The following is a 23,338-nucleotide window of genomic DNA, read 5'->3' on the forward strand; positions in this document are numbered from 1 at the left end:
TCTATCCCTAACAAATAAATAAATAAAATCTTTAAAAAAAAAAAAAAAAAAGGTTTTCTGGCTATTGACTAAGAAGATATCCTTGAGCATGCAGATATGAGTTCCTGTCTCCTCTCTTCCTTCCCTTTTACGGTTCAGTCCCTCTCTTCCTCCTCTCCTCCTAGAAACACACTCTTTAACTTCTGAAGTCAGAAAATATATTTTCATCGATTTAACGGAGATCAATTGAACCCGAAACATGAGACCATCAGTACAATTCCTTGCCTATGATTTTCATGGGCTTTTCTGGAAGTCTCGGAATTCCTGTGTAAACAATGGAGATTCGGGGTGCTTACCGCAACAGTCTAAAAATGAAGCCTTGAGAATAATGGTTCATTGTCCCCATTATTCTAGGATTTTTGCAGAATCTTTTTATTCCCATCTCTTGTCATAGAGCATGAAACAGTAGTTACCTCTCTCTCTGCCTCCTCCTGCCTCCCTGCATTATCAGCCTTGACAATAGCCCCTGTTACAAGATGAGAGGGTGCCCTTACTCAAGGGCGTAAGTTGAAAACAAAATCACTAACACAATTCACAAGCTTTGACAGACTGACTTTCGGAGCCCAAATGCGAGATGCTCTGGTTTATTCCTGCAAATGACGGGTCTGCCCGTCCTCCCTAAAAGCTGTAGCATTTAAAAAAATAATAATAATAATAAAAAAATAAAATACACGCAGCCGACTGGAGGGCTATTCACAGCCCCGGAGGGTTTATGGGCCACTTTCAACGCAGTGGGAGACACTGGAGAGAAAGAACAGGGGAAAGGAGGAACGAGGGAGCAGGAAAAGGGCCAGAATCGGAAGAACACCCCGAATTTAGAGGGCAGGAAGAGGGAGAGGGGCCAGCAAAGGAGACCAAGAGCTAATGGGGAGAGAAGCAGGTGAACCACAGAGGTGATTTCAAGGAGACGGAGGAATTGGAGAAAATGAGGGCGCTTTTGACAGCATTTACTAGTGGGGATACCCAGCATTTCCTGCCATTGCTGGACTCTCTTCTCATGCATCTGCTACCTGGCTTACCAACGCGGATGAGCTTGAGGATGCTACTATGCTCCTATTACGGATAATGAACCTGGGGTCGTGGGCAGACTAGTCAGTCTGCAAGAGCCCCCCACGGTGGGTGGCAGACAGTCAGATTCTGGTCTAGACCACATGGCTCGCCAGTCATTCTCTGTCTCCTGTTAGCAAGATGCAGGCTTATACCCCGGATGCTGGGGCACAAGAGGGTGGACATTTCTGCTGAGTGCATCTCTGCTGACAGCTGATTCCCTGGGAAGCAGATCCAGAAACAGAGATTTGTACAAGATGGTTTACTGGAGCAGAAGCCCCAGAGCACACCTGGGGAAGACGGAAGGCTACTACATAAAGGTTTCCTCCCCGGTTTCGTAGAAACCCAATACTCCATCCAGAAGGAACAAAGTGAAGCTACCAGGGCTGCCATGAATTCACACAGGATACACTCGCTCCAGCCCCTTTGGGAAACACCAGGTCTTGGCCACACAACCTTATCCTCTGGAGGTTTGCATCTCCGAAAACAACTACTTCCTCGCTGTCTGTGTCTCTTCCTGCCTTGTCAGGCAGAACCCAGAAAAGGGGGCTGGAGGCCCTGGGAGTTCCTAGAGTCAACCCACTGTGACATTCCCAAGCTCAGGAAAGCTGGTCAGACACACGACCAGAAAGAGAGAGAAGAGACCACCCAGGAGAGAATAGTGACCTCAGCAAATGTCAGATGCCGTGATGTTTTCTCTGGTGGGAATGGCAACAGGCAGAAAGCCCAAGGGTTTCTTAATGAAAAAACAAACAAACAAACAAAAACAAAAAAATCCTGTCCAGGCTGTAATCTTCGATTTGTTGGAGACTATAAATAAGCACAGAGGGTAAAGGCACCCCTAATCCGTAAGAGACGCTATATTCCCTAGCCAGAGATGCAAGGAATTCTACCCTTGTCCTCAAGATTAGATGTATTTTCGGGAGGGCGGGGCTGGGAGGGGAAAGAGGATTTAGGGAAGCAGACAGGGCCTGTCTGGGGAGGAGGAGGGACAAGAGAAAGCTATTATTCGGTGAGCGTTCAGTATGGTGCTAGATACTCAAGCTTTAGCTCATTTCATCTTCGATAGAGCCCTGAGAGAGGGTATTGGTATTATCCCTGATTTTCAGATTAAGAAACCGAGAGGCAAAAAGGCTAACATTTTCCCATGTTCACTGGATTTGGACTGGGGTTTCTCCGCTTCCCACCACCATTATTGTGCCTCCAGTCAATGACCTTAGCGTGCCTAGAACAGCCTCAGGGCTCGCCACTTTCTTGCCTCCCCCATGTCCCACTGCAGACCCAGGCAGGCCTGCCCCCAGCAGGAGGTGGTGGAGTCCACTCCCACAGCTCAGGGTCCAGTGGCATGTGGCTGCCAACTCCATGGATTCCCCTCCTGCCCAAGTCCAGCCACCTCCCCAGGGGTGTCAGGGTTCCCCCAGCTGCTAAGGTCCTCAGCAAGTCAGTGAGCTCCAAGACCATGAGCCTGGAATGGAAAATTCCAGCGAGCACTCTGGCACCCCTGAGTGGACCCTGTCCTCAAACTTGTGGAAGTCTGACACATTGCTCTCCTGTGTTGTTGACAAAAGACCTTGGTTCTAACTCTACCCTGGATCATTTATTAGATGCACGATCTTGGGTAAATGACGTGACCTCTCTGAGCTTCTGCCACCATCATCGGTAGCCGGGGAGAAGGATACTTCCCCTGCAAGCCTTACACACAGCAGTGCGTCCCTCAGCAGGAGACAGAGACACTGCAGTGGCCAGCTGCATCCTGGCAGGGCATCGAAGAACACGTGAGAATGTTCCTCTCTCCCAGTCATTCCAGCTGAGAGCAAAGAACCCACCTGTTGGGCTCCAGGATATCTTCATGGCTTCTCTGACACCTGCTAATCTCCCTTTTGAACAGAGAGGAGACCTTGCATCAAGAGCATCATCTGGCTGGACCTTGACAATACTGCTTTGGTTTGTTTGTTTGTTTGTTTGTTTTGTTTTGTTTTTGTATTTAAGTTCCTGGCCACCTTCTATTTATGATAAATGATGCTGGCTATCTATTTGCCATGGTGGCAACAACTTTTTTTTTTTTTAAATTTGCTTACTTAGGTGATAATGTGAATCAATTTTAAGGACAGTTGAATAAGACAATGGTATAGGTGATATACAGAAAATGGTAAAAATCATGAAGACAGAACACAAATGACTGAGTTTTGGAGAACACTGTTGAAGAGAATAGAGGATGCTGCCAATTTCCTAGCATACGCCTCCCACCCCGTATGGTGGGTACTCAATAGATACTAGCTATCATACTGTAATTTTTAAAATTATTATTAGCCTTGGTTTTAATTGCACAGCTCACTGCCAAAGTATCCAGGAGCCCCAGTTGCTTTTTTGCAGTGCTCTGGTAGGGACACTGCAGCCTTTCTAATAAAGGAGGGGAGGGAGAAGGGGCAACAGCTTACAAAGATCCGGATACATAGCTCTTCTATCACTTGCTAGGTGTACAACCTTATTTAAGTCAAGCACCATGGCCAAGTTCAAACTCTCCACGATAGTAGCTACCCCTTCTAAGCCTTTATTATACACCAGGGCACTGGCTTTCCATCAACCATCCTGCTTAAATCTCACAGCATTCCTATGGAGGGGGGATGGCTATGTTCATTTTTCAGATAGGGAAATGAAGCTCAGAGAGGTCCCTTGAGGTCCCACGGCTTGTGAGTGGCAATGCCAGCGTTCAGACCCAGGTCTTTCGAACTCGACGCCCACCCCCGGAGTTGGTACAGAGATTAAAAGATGTCACAGGGAGGATGTGACTTCGGCCTGACAGACATTTGACAAACAGCTACACCTCAACCCATTTAGAACTGGGTTAGATCCTGGCCCAGGCGTCAAAAGGATGTTATTTTCTTAAACTGAGTTCAAGAGATGCACGGGAGGAAAACAGGAGGAAGCAGCTGCGGCTCAGGGAGAAGTCTGCCAGCATCCGAACATCCGGCTTCCAGCATCAGTAGCTGGGCTGGAACGTGTGCTTCCCTGGCGCTCTGCCTTGAAGAAAGACAGCTAATGAGGTTGAGCCAGGATGGGTGCACAGCACACAGCTGCTCCTGCCAACCACGTTCGCACTTGGGATGCTCAGGGCTGACGAAGAGAGCACTGCGGGGAGGAATTACCCCCATCCACTGCCGATCAGGGACCGACTCAGGAAATACAGACTGCACAGGGCCGGGGGCCAGGGCAGGGACTACGTAGGGTCAAAGCCCGGCTCCCCAAAGATCCAGGACAGGTGGAAACACGGTGGGATTAAGAAGGGGAGGTGATGCCATTCACCATTGTCTGCACTTAAGAAAGCACCTGCTGCAACAGAGAGGGGCGCTGCTTCCAGTGAAAGGCCGGGTTCGGCCTGCTGGTCCCATGAGTCAGGTGTCTGCACTGTATAATTCATGACATCGTTATTATATTCAATTTTCACAAAAACGAAGCTACGAAGGGAAGAAAGAATGGAGTTTATGGGGGGCTGTGCCCAACAAAAGTAGACAGGACCTTGAAATAGGTGTGGAAGGCCAGGAAGATGGGGCAGCAAGCTAAAGTTTCTTTGCGCCTCGCCAGGGAGAGAAGACAGGAGCCTCTTTTGCAAGAGCAGGAAAGGAAGGAGAATCAGCTGACGGCAGGCTGCATGTCAGAGAGACAGGGAAAAAGACACCTCCGCAGAAGCATTCAGGAAATGGCTCCATTAATTTTGAAGGGCATGAGCTGATAAATGTTGATTGTACTGGGGTGTGTGTGTTTGTGTGTATTGCAGATGAACCCAAAGGGGAGAGATAATGCTTAGGGTCGCTGCCTGTCGTATTCTAGTACCTTGCATTTTGAAAAGGGTTAGGGGTGGCTGACTTAGTCCTTAAAATACCTGAGTGGGAGTCAACGGTTTTAAACACCATTATTTCAGATCTGACTCATTGTGGGCAACATTAATTTCCTATTTACAGAAGCCGCTTTCCAGCACATGATAGATCGTATTTATTCAATTTACCACCTACATACCTGTCAGATGCTCCTGATGTCCAGAGGCTTTACAAATGCTAGTCTTCCCCACACATTTGAAAAAGCTATGCTCTTTCAATTACAGTCTGAAAATGTTCGTCTCAATCACATTAAATTAATAGATGGGCCATGAATTGTTAAAAAGACTTAAGAGTCCCGGAGAGGGGGCGGGGGGAACCCTGCATCAAAGTAGGTCAATCCGTCAGATGGCAATCTTTCCACGAGAGCTTCCCACACCAGCCCATCCCCCTCTCAGCCAAGGTCGCCACAAAGCAATTCATCACCCTTGTTCACAAACATGTGTTTAATGCTCGCGTGGTTATATGGAGTTTTCAGGAAGTTGAGAGCTCATGGACCTAGCCAGCTCTCAAGAGATGACATTGGAAGATGGAAAATGGTTTAGAAAATTTGCATCTGTTTCACATGGAAGACTGTGCAGTAGAAGAAATGCCTACAGGCAGAAAGTAAAAACACTTTATACGGATTCCTTTCGGCTCTCCTTAAGCTCCTCCTCCTGAATGGGACGAGTATGGACTATAGCTTTTCTTGTCTAGCCAGTCCTTGTTAAAAACTTTGCCAGAGCTACATTACAGTTTGTACTAATGTGCCTCTTGGTACTATTACAAAATGAGGTGGTTTTTTTGTGTTTTTTTGTTTGTTTGTTTTTTTGGGTTTTTTTTTTTTGACAAGTGCACATTGAGAGGATATGAGATAAATTGAAGACACAGTTTATACATCTGCCACGGGCCTTGTGTCTTATTAAGAAGACATTTACGGTAGCCTGCTATCCAACCCCCACCTTTTATTCTTCTTTTATTGTTGTGATGTTATTTGTGCAATAAATAAAAATGATGAGAAAACTTAAAAAGAATCCGGTCTTTTTTTAACCCAACTTTTAACAAGACTTGTTTATTTGAAAAAGAGAGCGGGGGAGAGGAGCAGAGGGAGAGACTCTTAAACAGCCTCCCTGCTGAGTGGGGGAGCCCCTCCTCAGTGGGATCAGCCCCAAATCAAATGGGGTTTGATCCCTCCACCCTGAGATCATGACCTGAGCTGAAACCAAGAGTCGGATGCTTAACCAACTGAGCCATCCAGGCGCCCCAACCCAATTTTTATGACAACTCATCCAGAAAGAATGAAATCCCCATGAACATAGACAGGTTAACAATCCTGTGAAATTCTCAACCTCTCCCTCCAAACATACTGCTGCAACAGCTTCCGAAAAAGAAATGTGTCTTCTGTTTGAATGGCAGCGGGTGACCAATTTGTGGGTGAGGAGATTGGTGGGCTCCTAGGCACCTTGTCTGCCTCCCAGCTCCTTCCTCCCCTTCTGATTTATCGCCCTGGAGACAATCCAGCAGATCTATGGTGATCTCTGGCAAACAGAGAGTTATAAGAGGCACTCAGATGGTTGCAAAGAACTGAGAGACAGAGATGCACGCTTGCAGGCCACCGCAGAAATCAAAGAATGGACCACCCCAGCAGGGCACTGCTCCCTGCTTCCTTCATTTCTGTATATTGCCAGACTGACCCTCTTTCCTGTCATGGACATTCACTGGTCTGGGGTCTAGTCTCCAAGTACTTCGCAACAATTCTCTTTTCATTTGGAAATTCACTCCGCCCGGGTTTCCTTCACTGTGGTTTGGCCGGGGACGACTCCACCCTGAACTGGGGAAGCAGGGCTATGAATTTGAATTATATGGGCCTCAGCCACCTGGCACATTGCTTTCCTCTGGTAACAAATACTGGACCTGCGGGGGCACCTGAACCAAACCAGGTTGTCCCAGTCATCCAGATTCAATTCCAGGATCGCTATTAGAGCCACCAGAAAAGTTGATGATCCCTTCTTCTTGGACTTCGGTCTGGAGTTGCTGCAACCATTCTATCACCATGAGGGGGAGCCTACCAGAGAAAGGAGCCTACTCAAAGGATGCTGAGGGCAGAAGGTTCAGAAAGAAACCAGTTATACTGTTTGGGCTTTTTGATTAGGCTATGCCTAAAGTAAGGTCTACTCCTGGACTTCCCAATTGATATAAGTGAATAAATTCCCTTTTATTTAAGCTTGTTTGGAAGGGGTTTCTCTCACTGGCAACTGAGAGTTGCAAGGGTTTGCCACTGATTTGCAAACGTTACCACTCATGCTCAAAAATATCAATGCTTTCCTACTGTCTACAGAACAAAGTTTATCAAAGTTTAACAAAGGACATCCACAAGATGGCCTTGACTTGCTTCCCAACCTGTATTTTGAATTGCTTCTTTATATGAAACTCTCCTTCTGTCAACTGGCACACTCTTTGTCACTCGAATATTCAAAGCCCACGGACACCTTTGAATCTTGTTTCCCCTCAGAAATAACTCAAGTCTCAGCCACCCGAGGCCCCAGTGAACTCTTCTGCCTCTGAATTCTCATCCCATTCATTGTTTTTGAGATTTTCTTTGATACCTGACATCTTGCTGTTCATTCTTTCACCCATTATTTAAGGGGCTTCCGTGTATTCTAGGCACAGGGCTGGGTACTCAGGAGATGTGATGTCTGTTCCCAAGAAGCTTATGGACTAGTGGGCAAATCAGTAACCAAATATTGATGCAAAGAGTACTATATAATTACAATGAAGATGAATTGAACCCTCCCAAGAAAAGTCAGGGTTCCACAAAAAGTATAATAAGGGAACCTATCCAACTAGTGGAGGGCTGGGAAGATTTCCCTGAAAAAGTGAACATCGGTGCACAAAGAGAGCTCCGTGTGTCTGGAAGGAGGCAACTGGGTGAGGAGTGGTAGGAGATGCATCAGAGAAGTCAGTGGGGCAATGTGTATGGACTGTTAGGGGGCTGGGAATGACTCAGAAACTTAACCTACCAGCAAAGCCATTGGAGGATTGTCAGTGGGAAAGTGACCTGACCAGCTCTGTGCCAAAAAGAGGCGGCACATGGAAAACGGATTAGAGGGGATGGTTGAGAGGCAGTTGTTATGGTGGCACAGGAGACAGATGGCGGTTCAAATGTTGAGCTGGAGAGAATTGCATGGTCCAGTTACATTTTGAACGCAGAAACTGTATGATTTCATGATTTGTTGGATGTGGGCAGAGGGAGGAGGTACAGGAGCCTGGAAGGAAGACAGGGGACACTGGAGGCAGAACGGGGTTGGAGGAAAAGGAGGCTTGTTTCAGATGAGTTTAATTTGAAGTAGGTGCAGGGTAAGTGCATTTGTTAAGTAGTTACATATTTCAAGTTTAAAAGGAAGGTCTAGACTTCAGATATAAGTTTGGCTGTCTCCAGCATGTACTGTGTTTTCAAAGCCAGGGAGGTGGGCCAGCTCATCCAAGGAGACTGTTAAAGCTAAATGATGACTTGCGCCATTCCTCAGATCATCTCAACTTTCAGAGGTTTAGTTGTTGGGTTAGAGGCAACACACATAGGAGATGGAGACCTATAGCTTCTCAGACAGACTGAAACCTCCTGGGTACTGGAACCCAACCTCATCTATTTCTTTGAAGAGACAGTATTCTGAACTTAATATGTATTAAAGAAATAGTGTAGGTTACACCAAATAGTGGAGTGGACAGAGAATCAGAAGACGTGTCCTCTAAAATGCTATGATTCTGGGTGAAAACCTCAATCCACACTCATAATTTAACTGTAAGTGACGGGCCTTCATTCATCCCACTAGTATTCAAAAGAGCCTATAGACACGAATGCTGGATAGGGCCCGGAAGAGGAAACATAAAGGGGAGGAGGGAAGGGGAAATTGAAAAGATGTTTCCCATCTTATTTCATTATCTGAGTCTCACTACATACCTATGAGGAACACTCCTGCAGAAGATAGCTTCACACGTGACAGCGGAACAAACTGAGGTTCATGAACATTTAGAAACCTAGCCACTAAGTAGCAGGACCAGAATTCAAACTCAGATCTGCTGATCTCCCAAACCTGTGCTTTTTCATCTACTGTAGAGTGTCCCTGACTCCCTGCTCAACAGCACACAACGTATATGAGAGTTAACTAATAGTGCCAAGTGGTCTATGGTTAAATGTCCAGGTACGAGCCATGGATGGTGAATGCTACTGTTTAAACAAAAAGAAGATCAGGATGATACAGACATAGTTCCCTGTGCCTTGAAATAACGGTAAGAGATCTTAAGGGCCAAGAATATGTGTCCGTGGGATAGGGCAGCAAAACCCAAAGCCACGATGCTAACAAGAAAAGCAAAATTAAGGCTCAGAAATTCTCCTGTTCTGTCCCTCACCCAGCTCCTTTGAGAATATGTTCCCAGAAGCAGGGGAATGTCTGTGATGGTGGAGGGTTGAGCAGGAGCAGGTAAAGTACTTAAATTACTTTTTAGGACAAATAAGTGACTGGGAAAGCATGTAACTTTGGCTCTAAACAGCGTTCCCGGAAGACACAAGGCCAATCACGAGTAAAATGAAACAACCCACGGCTTTAATAAAATAATGGAGGTTTTCTGTGAAATCCCCATTTAATCCTAATTTAACTCGGTCCCCTACCACATTCTTTCCCCTCAACACTGTAAGCCTCTTGATACCAGGGACCATATCATAGTCATTTCTTTATGTCTTGATGGCTTGTCACAACATCTTGTCCAACTTAGTCTTAGTATGAACATGTTTTAACGTACTAGAAAATAGATGTTCTATTATACGTCCACAAATGGAGCCCCGATGCTTGTGAACGAAAGGAGGAAGGAAAGGGGATGACAAGGGTGTTGATCCTATCCCTGGGCTTTTATCAACCCAAGGGCGAAGGAAGGCAGGAGCCAAGGGTTCCATTTCGACATCAACAATTTTCAACCTCCCAAACTCATCAGGAGATTGAAATCTATTCCGAACCTGCCAGAGAACTACTTAAGAGCAGTTACAAATCGCCAATTCACTTTAACCCCGGTGAAGGAGCCGTCAAGATACCCTGCAGGGCCAGGGCGATATGGTAGTCATCTGTCTGCACTGAGCCAATGCTACTCTCAGCTCTCCCAGTGACTCATTGGATCCATTTAGAAGACATCTGGCCGGGGAGAGCGGGGTGACCCGAGGCCAGGAAACAGTAAAGCTTGAACTCTTTCTTAATAAAAATGACTACAAACGCAAAAGTGAGTTCCTAAGAGCTCACATCTATAACACGCTTAAAAGCGTGCCAAGCGCTTTTGTTATCTCATCTGACAGTCTTGTGAGTCAGCAGCACTTAGCACAGTGCCTGGTATTCTCCGAACCCACAGGACCAGGCACCCAGAGTCCTGTTCTTTTTTTTTTTTTTCCCCCATTAAGATTCTATTTATTTATTTATTTATTTATTTATTATTTATTTATTTGACAGAGATCACAAGTAGGCAGAGACAGGGAGGGGGCACAGGCTCCCCGCTGAGCAGAGAGCCCCACGCGGGGCTCGATCTCACCACCTTGAGATCATGACCTGAGCCAAAGGCAGAGGCTTTAACCCACGAAGCCACCCAGGCGCCCCCACCCCCAGAGCGTCCCCTTCCACCGATGAGAAACCCCCCCGCTCCGAGCAAAGAAAAAGGAAGCCAAGTTCTCGCCAGCGCTCCCAGGAGGGCAGGGTTCAGTCTGCCCATCTGCAGAATGGGCGCATGCACTGAGCCGATCCTCCCTCAGGTCGAGGCCATGGTGTCCTCGAGGTTTCACACACCACGCGCGGCACCGAGGGCCCTTCTGGGTTCCACATTTTTCAGAGCTGCCCGGAGTCCACCCGCTCCCACCCAGCTCCTCACTGTCGCCCTGCCCACCGCCACGTCTGCAGGTCGGCGGGGAAGGGGGAAGGCCGCCTGCTCCTCCCACAGCCGGACCCGCCCGCCACTCCCAGCCGGTGCGGGCTGCGCCTGCGCAGGAGGCGCCTCCATTTCCGCCCGGGTGGGAACCCAAGCCCTGTACTTCTGTTCCGGGGCAAACTCTCCAGCCGCGCCCTCTCTTTCTAACCCTAAGGAGCAACACCAACCCCCACCCCTAGAAGACAGACCTTTACGTTATTACTCCAAACGGCTAGTTAGGATAAGGAAGCTAAAGTCTCAGCTAAACGGTAGCTCCTGGAGAGGCAGACGAAGAGCCAGGCTGCCTGGGTTCAAATGCCAACTATACTACCTACTGCCTAGGTGATGTTGGGCCTCAGTTCTCCTCCCCTGTGAGTGCGAGTTTTAAATGTGTTCATCGATGCAGCCCGCCTACTCTGGAATTATGTCGGGCACGCAGTGAGCGTCATATAAATGTGAAGTTTAACTATCCCAAATATTTTACTGGGCTAACAGGTTATCAGTACGACCCTTGAAATAGCATTTTTGGGGGCGCCTGGGTGGCTCAGTGGGTTAAAGCCTCTGCCTTCGGCTCAGGTCTTGATCTCAGGGTCCTGGGATCGAGCCCCACACCGGGCTCTCTGCTCAACAGGGAGCCTGCTTCCTCCTCTCTCTCTGCCTGCCTCTCTGCCTATTGTGATGTCTGTCAGTCAAATAAATAAATAAAATCTTAAAAAAAAATAGCATTTTTGGTATTAACGTGTGATGACAAGATTCGATCTCCTTTCTCATAATTGTCAGAGAGTCTTCTCTCCTTCACCTGAGTATTTCACCATCCCTCCTGCAGGGCTGACTGCAAGCTTTGTTCCAAAAGAAGGGGTCTTAGACTGTGCTTGCATACACAAAGACATCGACACTTTTCATATTATCAAGACACTGAAGTCAGCTGTTGCTCCACATTTGTCCGGTGATGGTTCTCTAACATGTCTTTCCTTGGTACATATTTTTCAATAAACAAACAAACAAAAAGCCTTACTTTGCCTTCTGAATCTGTGGTTTTACGTTGGCAATACCTGTAGTCAATTGCAAAAATCCTCCCATCCCCGTATGCATTCCTCTTTGCAATAGGTGTTTCAGAGACGGAGTCCATTTCTCTACCCCTTGAATCTGGGGTGGCCTTGGGGATGCACTTAACAAAATGCAACAGAAGTCTCACTGTGGGAGTTCTGAGCTTAGACCTCAGAAACCTCACTCCCATTCTCTTTCTTCACACTCCCAGGATGACCACCCATCCTGATTCTCCTGGGAGTCTCCCGTTATATAGGGCTTTCATTGTTAAAACCAAGCTAGTCCCAGGAAAAGCAGTATGGTTGGTCATCCTTACCCGTGGCCCTGAAGCTGCCATCATCCTTGAGGATGAGAAGTCAAGAGGAGAGCATGGCCTAGTCAACATCCAGCACCACCAGCATTTGGGTCTTCCAGCCCTAGTCTACTTGCCAGATGATAGCAGCCATGGCAGTTAATTCAGATGAGACCAACAGAACTACCCAGCTGAAATTATCCCACATTTCTGTCCTGCAGAATTGTGAGCAAATCCAATGGTGATTATTTTAAGCCACATAATTTTGGTTTGTTATGCAGCAACAGATAACTGATACAATACTCTAACCCTTTAACTACAAGGTCTTAGCCAAGGCCCCCACATGTCCCAGTAAGAATCATAGGTGACTTAATCACTCCTTTTTCTTTGTCCTTGGATGCTCCCCATCCTATATAAGAAAGCTTGTCCCACTTTCTTACGGAACCAACAGATAATGAGTACATTAATCTCTGGATTGTACTTTTTTTGGAGTTTCTTGAGCGGTAGCTATGTCAGCATCCGAGCATGCATTTTTTCCAACAAACATTTTTTGTGCATCTACCTCTGTGTCAGGCACAGTCCGTGGCACTGAGGATACAGCGAGCAAGACAAAGTCCCTGCCCTCTGGTGGAAGAGACAAGATGCCAAAACAATAATTCTGTAAATATAACATCAGGTAATAAAAAATACCACGAGGAAGCAAAAAACTCAATACGAAAATAGAGAGTGATAGGTAAAACAGAAGAGCCTCCCACTTCAAACAACAGTGTTGTAAATGAACTAATTACCAAGGAAAAAAAATTGTAGCCATTGTCCAAAGTTTAGAGGCGAGGCCAGGGAGCTGTTCTTTCAGCACCTCTCCCATGATCTGAACTCCCTCTTTCACCGGGCATGTACTGTGTTGTGGGATATTGCTCTGCAGAGTAAGAGGAGACAAAGGCAAACAAAGCATGGACCCTTTCCCCAAGGAAATTCTACCTGGAAACATTACAAAAATGCGCCATACTGCAGCACATTAATTTTGCTAGTGCCTTGCCAGAGCAGGGAGGCTGATAGGTATCTCTTTCCTTCCCAATACTCTTCTACCTCACCCGACCACTTTCTTACCCTCCAGGATATCCTGATTTCTTTTACTTTCTTAAATATTTGTGTCCTTCCCACCTTGCGAACTTCGCTCATCCCTCAGCCTAGAGAGGTCCTCTACCCCTCTTCCATCCATTTACTTTAGCTTTCACTGAGATGCCATTTTTTTTTAAAAGGGAATCTTGCCACAGCCTGCTCAGACTGCCCGTGTTATCATTAACTCTAAATAATAATGTTGTATAACAAATAACCACAACAACTTAGCAGCTTATATCAATGAGTATTTATTGAGCTCACAAAGGTGCAGGTTAGCTAGAGGTCAGCTGACCTAGGTTCGGATTGACTGGGCAGCTCTGCTGATCACAGCTGGTCTCTCTCAGTCATTTTTTCAAAATAGCCTATTCCTTTCTTTATTGACTAGTACATGCATATTTCTCTAGCAGGGAGTGACCCACTCACGTCTTGTCACATCTCTTCCCTCCTTTGCCCAGTTACAGATTTCTTGAAAGTCCCTCAGCATGAGGAACATGTTTATCACACCTCCCATGGTACTCAGAGCATGTGATGTGGCTCCTTGAGTGGCTTTTAAATTACTATGTGTTAGAAAAATGGATGGTATGATGTTGTGTATTTAGCAATCAGGAGATTTAGTTCATGAAATGTTTTTCTGAAAACTCAGTGCTTGAGCATTGTTGGTAATTTTCCTCATATTCCTCACTGAGGCATGGGAGAAAAAAAATGAGCTTTCCAAACATGAGTTCAATTAGCCTGTGATGAGGCTGCCCCCCAAAGTTGTCCATGCTCATGAGTATTGGGGTTTCAGAAGCTATTGCAGTGATCCCACTATGGTTTGATGGAACTCCAAGGTACCATGTATGGGAAGCTCAGTGGACTCTGATTCAGTTCCTACAGGTTCCCAGGAAGGCTCAAAGTAAGTGAGCATCTCTCATTCACTTTTTTTTTTTTTAAAGATTTTATTTATTTATTTGACAGAGAGAAATTACAAGTACACTGAGAGGCAGGCAGAGAGAGAGAGAGAGAGAAGGAAGCAGGCTCCCTGCTGAGCAGAGAGCCCGATGCAGGACTCGATCCCTGGACCCTGAGATCATGACCTGAGCCGAAGGCAGCGGCTTAACCCACTGAGCCACCCAGGCGCCCTCTCATTCACTTTTAAGGCTCAGGGGTCAGTTAATCTAGACTCTGCTTAGCTTGAATGGCTCCCCTGTGGAGGCTTTGCTCCACCCACCTTTTCTTCATAGGAAGCTTATTTTCAAGGTGATGGAGGGGCATAAGAAGGCAAATGGGAACACACAAGACCTGTCCTACCTACACATGGACTTGGCTCACTGTCATCTCCACTTCATCTCCCCAGCCCAAACAAGTCATAGGGCCCACCAAAAGTCAACAGGATGTGTTATGGGAGAAACTTCCAACGTTGACAAGTTGACGTGACAAGGTTGAAACCATAAGGAGACGCCAAGAACGGGGGCCAGTGGTGCAATCTGCTATAATCGGGTTCCCTCTCACATCCTTCCCAGGCAGGCTCAACTTCTTCATGGGACTTGACACACTTAAAATTGTCTTAAAATGGGTGCATTTATGTGTTTGATGTTTATTCTCCCAACACAATAAAATCCACAAGGACAAAGAACACACCATGATTGTTCATTTCTGGATCTAAGCACAGTGCTCATCCCACAGTAGGCACTTAGTTAGGATTTGTTGCTTGAATGACTGAGAGTGGCAGAAACAATGGTGGGAAGGCCTCACAGGAGGGAGAAATAGTTTCTGAATGACTTGAGCCAGGCAAGCTTCTTGAAGGAAGGGGTTATGAACTAAGAATTCAGCGCATTTCTCTCTGGCTCAATTCCACTCCCTTCAACTTAGTGACCAGTCTTCAATTTATTCATCCCAAACAGCAGATGGTTTGCTATTTCCCAACCCCCTCCCCTTGTGCATGGTAGTGAGGCCTTTGGGAGGGTCCAGAAGCATAGCAGAGAATGCCCAGGACTGGAGCCACAAAGCTCTAGGGTCTGGCACTAGGCTTCCCATTCACACACTCTCCATTTGCCCCTTCACCTTTAGCATCCCAATCCTACAGTCAATCTTCTCTCTGCAGAGTGAGAAAACTGATTTTGTTAAAATCTCTGTATCAAAAGCCTTCTAACAGTTGTCGTAATATCTGAAGCTCAGGTATGGCTGACAGCATCCTCAGAACGGCACGTCTGCCTCCTGAGTCAGCTGCACTTCTTGACTTGTGCCTGGCCTGTCTCCACCTAAGCTCGAGAAGCACTGTATTGGCTTCAATTTCTAGAAAACACCAAGCCAACTCCTGCCTGAGACTTGATTCACGCAGTCTCTCCTCTGCCTGGAACGTCCTGTCCTACTCTTTCCCACAACCTTCCCGCCCCCTCCACACCCCCCAGCTTTGCACTCCTCTCTCTGCCTTCCATTTATTACGTCCTCTGGAAAATCTTGCCTGACGTATCTATCAAGCTGATCTCTCCCTCCTTCATTTCTGCCTCTCAGACTTCTCTTATCACACATGAAATACTGTTTGAGGATGTTTGTATGACACGGTGGTTAAAAGCATGGATTTCAAGTCCCTACTGTGCCACTTGCTTGTAGTAGATGATAGCCCCTCCTTTATAAAGTGTGGCTCAGTCAGTTAAGCATCTGCTTTCGGCTCAGGTCATGATCTCGGGATCCTGAGATTGAGCTTTCCTCAGCAGGGAGTCTGCTTCTCCCTCTGCCCTCCTCCTGTTCATACTCTCTCTCAAATAAATAAATAAATATAAATATAATCTTTTTAAAAAAACCACTCAAAATATTGCTGGCACAGAGGTGATGATCATTCAGTGTTAGTCACCATTTTACTTTGGTTTCTCTTCTCAACATGCTTCCTCTCTTGCTTTAGCTGCTAGGAAGCTCTGAGAAAGTGATTGTGAAAGTCAAGACATCTTTGATCACCTCCTTTGGAGATCTTTTTGTCCAGTTACAGGGGACAGACATTAAATCAATAATTGCACAACTAAGAAGTCAGCTCCAGCATTGCTGGCACTGTGAATAAAGAGTGTGGGAACTATGCAAGCATGTAACTTGGAGAAATTAAACTGTTTGGGGGTAATGTGACAGGCAGAATACTGACACCCCCCCCCCAAAGATGTCTACTACTTAATCCGCAGAACCTGTGAATATGGCACGTTATATGGCAAAAGAAACTTGGCAGCGGTGATGAAATGAAGGATTTTGAGATGGGAGATGATTCCAGATTAGGCGAGTGGACCTAATGGAATCACAAGAGTCCGGAAAAGTGCAGGAGGAAGGCAGGAGAGTGAGAGTGAGACAGCATCGGGAAGATCTGACTGCCCTGCTGGCTTTGAAGATGGAAGAAGTGGCCATGAGTTGAGGTACTGGGTGGTCTCTAGAAGCTAGAAAAGACAAAGAAATGGATTCTCCCCTGGAACTTCCAAAAGTAATAGTACCACCTTGATTTTTAGCCTGCTGAGGTCTGTTTTGGAGTTCTGACCTCCATCAGTGACAGATAATAAGTTCATGTTATGCTAAGCCACCAAGTTTGTGGTCATTTGTTATAGCAGTCATAAGGAACTAATAGAAGTGGTCATCTTAGCCCAATTTTGAAAGGAAGGGAAGAAAAGAGAGAGGAAGGAGGAGGGAAGGGAAAAGTTTAAGTCAGGGGAGGTGGAACCAGTTAAAGGAGATGGTCTCTAAGGTGGGCTGTAACCTACCAGCCTCTGATGCTGTTTGTGGGAAGGAAAGCCTTGGGGGGGGGTCACTAATCACTACCGGGGTGTCTAACCCCCATGCTATTCCTTGTACTACTTTATTGCAAGTCACCTTTGGCCTTCATTTTAAAGCACTCAAATCAGACACACAGATGGTCCCAGAGATCTTGGAAAGGTACAGAATGGAGATAACCCATGGACATATTGAAAACTAATACTGAAATGTAAACTAATATTTTCCTATGAACCTGGTTGTAGTACCATAATCTTCCGTGTTGCAGAGCAGACCATGGGGGAAGCTGTGATTGGTTTGTTGGGAATGCCCAGCGTCTCTGTATATACAGGTGGCCTGTTGGTGGCCTGCACTGCCTGGTGTTGGTTAAAGCAGGACGAAGCCAGGCAGAACTTTGTGACTGAGCAGGCCAGCAAAGAAGGGGGTAAGCCCAAGTGCAGAGGTGGCCGCTGTGTGACAGAATGTCCTGGAAAATGGCCCACCCTAATGGGGCTTATTTAATCTCATTTGAAAACTTTCCCTCCAGTGCAAACAAATGTGTCCCTCAAATTCTCTTGCTTTCTACATCAGCAAATTTGCCCTCTGGATGAAAACCGCTCATGGCTTGTTGTTTACCTCGTTTCTTCTGCCGGGACTGAACCACCCCAAATGGGGCAGTCAAGGAGTGATGTTTCCATCTCATTCCGGGATCAGCTTTCAAATCTCCTCCTCAGAGAGGCTCTCCCTGACTTGTCTGAGTTGGCTCACTCATTTTGTCATATACCGAATTTGTCACTCTTGGAATAGTTTATTGATTTGTTTATTATTATCAATAGTATTGTTATCAATAGTTTATTGATCTGTTTATTGATTTGTATGCGGTCTAAAGCGGGTACCTCATCCCTCTTGAAAGCTGCCAGGTTGTCTTCCTATTCTTCCATCACCAAGTTACAAACTGAACTGTGTCCCCACAAAAATTCATATGTTGAAGTCCTAACCCCCAAGGCTTTAGAATGTACCTGTGTTGGAAGAGAGGGTCTTCAAGAGGTAATTGAATGGAAATAAGATCTTTTGGTGGGCCTAATCCATTTTGACTGGTATCTTCATGAGGAGAGGAGGTTTGGATGCAGACAGGGACTGAGGGAAGACCATGGGAGGACCCAGAGAAGGGAAGGCCAGGAAAGGCTATCCAGCAGCCAAGAAGAGAAGCCTGGAACAGATCCCTCCCTCGTGTCCTCAGAAGGGCCCTACCAACACCCTGATCTCAAACCTCTGGCCCCCAGAACTGTGAAAAAACAGATTGCTATTGTCTACACTGCCCCATCTGTGATGCTTTGTCAGCAGCCTTAGCAAATCCACCCACACCACCACGAGGAGAACCAGGGGTTTGCAAGAAACCCCTGGAGGGAGTGTCTGTTAGGAGTTCCTCCTCATCAATTAATTAAAGGCAATAAACAATTGCCCTAGTGTCAAGGGCACAGCACACTCGAATTAGGTAATTGGGGGTGAGTTTAATAAAAGGACCATTTGTGGGGATGTGGCCAGGCCATGGGGCAGCATGAGGGAGAGTGCAGCAGGCTGGAGCTAGTGACTGTGGGGAGCCATTTCTACCCCCGGGCTGCTGGGGATGGGGCAGGGAGCCATCAGCAGGAACAGGAACAGAGAGTACATTCTGTGGAAGCAGAGTTACCTGAGTAAAAGCTGTGGCCTTTGGGGACCAGCCAGCTGGCAGTGACGCTGCAGGGAAATAAACACCCCTACCTTACTCTCTTCCTTCCCTTGGCAGGCAAGGCTCAAACGTGGCAGGTGTCATGAATGCGGTCCCTGGGGTCTGGCCTTCTGGGGCAGAAAGCAGGTGGAAAGTAGGTCTGGAGAACCTAATGGAAAGTTCCAGCACAACACCTTCTTTCCTCATTGTTGTGAAGGATTTCTCTTCCGCTTGCTAACTCCTGCAGAGAAATGGGCCAAACTTACCTTCATCTTCAGCTCCTGCAGTCTGGGAATGCCATTTCTAAACAACACTTTGGATACTGAATTTCATCACAGATGTCCCCAAATGAGCCCATAAATAGAGGTTTACTTCTATTTTACTGAGAACATGTTCTGAGAAGGGTAGCACGGTCTTAGCCCCTGCCTCGCACAGATGTGAGCCCCTAAACCTTTGCTCTGTGGGCTTTTTGGTCACCCCGATGAGAAGATTATCCTCTCCAATCTTTCTCAGGCACGAATCAGCTTCTGCAAGTTTGGTGTGCGTAAGATGCTTCCAAAATGTTCATTCATCAACATCCAGGAAGATTCAAAAATAGAAGGAAATGGGTGGTTCATGTTTACTAAACACCTATTAAGTGTCAGGCATTTAATCAGCCTAATCCTGAAAGAATTTAAGGTCAGAGTGTTATCTCAGCTTTCAGAGGAAATGAGGCTCAGAGGAGGAAACTGACCAAGGTCGCACGGCCAGCAGGTTAGCAGAACTAACTGACCAGAACCCTGGGATGCCTCACTCCAGTGTCTGTGTCCTTCTCACTCTCCCAGATGCTTTCCAAAGAAACAAAATGGCTCAAAAAAAAAAAAAAAAAAAAAAAAAAAGAGTTTACTGGTGAAATAAGGTGCTCAAAGTAACAATAATGCCAGATGTATATTGAATATTTAACATCTGCCTAGGCACCGTGATTTACGTGAGTTATCGCATTAAGTCCCCCCAATCAGGGCACCTGGATGGTTCAGTCGTTGAGCGTCTGCCTTTGGCTCAGGTCATGATCCCAGGGTTCTGGGATCAAGCCCCGTATCTGGTTCCCTGCTCAGCAGGAAGCCTGCTTCTCCCTCTCCTGCTCCCCCTGCTTGTGTTCCCTCTCTCATTGTCTCTCCCTCTGTCAAGGAAATAAATAAAATCCTTAAATCAGTCAATCCTCAAAACCACCCTAACAAGTTCTGTGCTCTTTTTATTCCCATTTTGAAGATGGACCTTGAGTCTTCAAGGACTTAAATGACTTGTTCTGGGTAAGTCATGTGCTCACGATCCAAACCCCACGCCTGAATTTTGGAGGCCAAGCTCTTCACAATAATTACAACTTCGAAGAATCCATTAAGATGAATTTAGGAGAAGGGCAGAGAAGGGAGACCCTCCCACCCCACCTCCCTCCGCCCCATGTGTGGAAGCCCCAACCAGCACAGATTACCCACCAGTGCAGGGTAATGTCCCTGCTTGGCACTGAGTTAAGAGCGAGAAGAGCAAGCACAACCAGAACTGCTGAGGGAACCTTCCAGAAAGAACCTGCTTCCTCCATGTTCACAAAGACTTGAAGAGACTGATCTCATCCCCAGCACTAGTGACGTTTGGGTGGGAGGAGGTGCTGTGTCCTGCAGAATGTTGAGCAGCGTCCCTGGTCTCTCTCCTCTAGATGCTGGTGTAGCCCCTTTGTCCAGTGAGATAACTGAAAAGGTCTCTAACCCTTTCAGATGCCACCTGCAGAGGAGCACGCCATCTCCTCCATTGAAGAACTCCTGTGCTAGCTTGGGATGAAGGTGAAGAGGAGGAGAAAGCCTCAAATAGGAGCTCTTCATGTGGAATGCCCAGATATAAAACCTCGAAACGGAAGGGCTGACCTCTGGAAACAAAGCAGAGCCCGGGACAAGGAAAGACACCAAGAAGAACTCCTGTTTTGATGGAAGCGTCACTATGACGGGCAGGTGTGTCACTTATTACTACTACCCAACAAGGGATAAATTGCTTCGCCTTGCAGACTTCTGGTCTCCCCAGCTGTGCGAGGCTCATAAAAATACCCACCGCTCAGGGTCATTTAGGGATCAGATGATGTGTCTAGTGTTCCTCATGTGACTGGGATTTGCAAAGTTAGTTTCCCTTTTCTCTCATTTCTAAGACCAGCAAAGTCAAGTTCTGCAGCTGGGCCATGTGACTGCTATCCAACTTCCTGCCTTCATCTCACTCCGATGAAGTCCTTTCTCGCCCTCCAAACAGCTGGCCAAGAATGACTCACCACCACAGGAGAGCCATATCTCAGAGAATGAAGGGGGAGGGGCACTGCAGGCAGGGGGAAAAAAAAAAAAAACAGCCTTCGCACTGAGGGAAGGGCATAGAGAAATTACGAACTATGGAGTATGTGGGAGTGGCAAGTGGTCTGGGGAACCCTAAAGCCTGAAGAGTACTATCATCCCAGCAGCTGAGGCTGAAAGAAATTGGAGCCAGAATTTGAACAGCCAAGCTCTTATTGTTTGTCCGCCAAACTCCTACTCATCCTTCAAGACCCGCCCCAAAGAATGAAAAGTAGAGCTAGTCATACGTGGGTGTGAAGCATTCGGGATAAATAATCCCAAGAGTTGGATCCAAAGGAGAGTTTGAGACTAACCTTTTTTTTTTTTTAATTAACATATAATGTATTATTAGCCCCAGGGGTACAGGTCTGTGAATCACCTGGTTTAGACTTCACAGCACTCACCATAGCACATACCCTCCCCAATGTCCATAACCCCACCCCCTTCTCCCTCCCCCCTCCCCCCAGCAACCCTCCATTTGTTTTGTGAGAGTAAGGGTGAGACCAACTTTTGAAAGGCTAGGCCCTCACTCTATTTGCATGGTAAACTACCTTCCTATTGTCATCTATCTTAAATGCCCAAATGTCATCCTCTTTGTGACACCAACCCAGCTTCCCCAGGTAATGTACAAATTTCTCCTTACTTTTCTGTGCTCCTACCGCTCTTCTAGCAATATATCCGTTGTACCATAAAAGCTTGTTTTGTGTTGGGCTCGCCTACTAGGCAGTATGACCCATGGTGGGAAAGGATCACATGCCATACGTGTTCACACTCCACGTGCCTAGCACAGAGCCTGTGAGACAGATATTGCTAGTGGCCTACTCAATATCCAACCCTCCCGTCTCCTTTTCTAACAGAATCCCAACGGGGCAATATGTTTGATCAAAAATATCCATGGGGCACCTGGGTGGCTCCGTGGGTTAAAAGCCTCTGCCTTCAGCTCAGGTCATGATCTCAGGGTCCCGGGATCGAGCCCCGCATTGGGCTCTCTGCTCAGCAAGGAGCCTGGTTCCTCTTCCCCATTTGCCTGCCTCTCTGCCTACTTGTGATCTCTCTCTCTCTGTGCCAAATACATAAATTAAAAAATCTTTAAAAAAAAAAAATCCACCTCCCCGGGCACCCCTGAAACAGGTGCGTTGTGATCTGGCTTGGACTAATGACTTGCGACCTGGGTACTCTAGGGCTCGCTTCTAGAAAAGCCATCGCTTTCCTGATTAAGGGTCAGATCCATCTGGCTTTTTGACTTTGACCCCTCATAACCACCTCATTTCCCTGCCTGTAACCCTGGACACCACACCTCGAGGTGGAGTGGTCACTTGTGACCATGAGGATGAAAAGTCACAGTGGGGATGGCTGAGCAAGCATCTGGAACAATCCCGAGTCCTTAAGGACTTCCTTGGGCAGCTGTGAGCTCTTGGGATTTTCCTCTTCTGGACTGGTTGTCAGATATAAAAATCAAACCCCAGTATGATTAATCTATTGGATGGGTACACGCAGCTCCCTGAGATGCTAAATGCTATGACTAGGTGCAGAAGCCGAGCTTAGTGAATTGTGATGATCCAACTGAATGGCCAGATCTCTACATGCTCAGCTCAGGCCACTTGGCTTCCCCTGGACCAATAAACATGTGTAAGAGAGGCACAACTGTGATGGAACCCTTAAGATTTTTCTTATTGCGTTAAAAATTCTCAGAAGTTCCCAGTATCCTTAACATGGCAAGGAGCTCAGGGCTTTCTCCATCTGGGGCACCACCTTTCTTAAAAGAGGCTAAATTTTGGAGACCATTCCCATCTAGTTGGTATAAATTTTGAGGCAATTGTCAGACTGTGGCATGGGATCATTTGGATCAATCACCTTTTCTTTCTTTCAACACTTATCGACCAGCTGGTCTGCCAAGGGGTAGGCACTATAATGAGAACTGGGGCTATGGGAGGGTGTGGTTTGCAGAAACAGCCCCCCCACACCACCCCGCCAAGGAGCTTACGGTCTAGTGGGAGAGGCAAAGCCTCCTTGAACAACAGCACTGTTGAATATTTAATTATAAAGGAAGATAGGTAATACATAGAGACTGCTTGGACATACTACAAGGATCTGTTCTGGCCTGTCCTGGTTTTCAGGGAAGGCTTCCTGGAGAGGGTAGCATTTAGGCTAACATTGGCAGGTGACCTGTGTTTAAATCTCCCTCTGTCACTTACTAGCTAGTGTACCCTGGGCAAATAATTTAGCTCTTCTGGGCTTCCATTCCTACAATTGA

This window comes from Mustela lutreola, chromosome 10, assembly GCF_030435805.1.
Source record: "Mustela lutreola isolate mMusLut2 chromosome 10, mMusLut2.pri, whole genome shotgun sequence".
NCBI lineage: Eukaryota > Metazoa > Chordata > Mammalia > Carnivora > Mustelidae > Mustela > Mustela lutreola.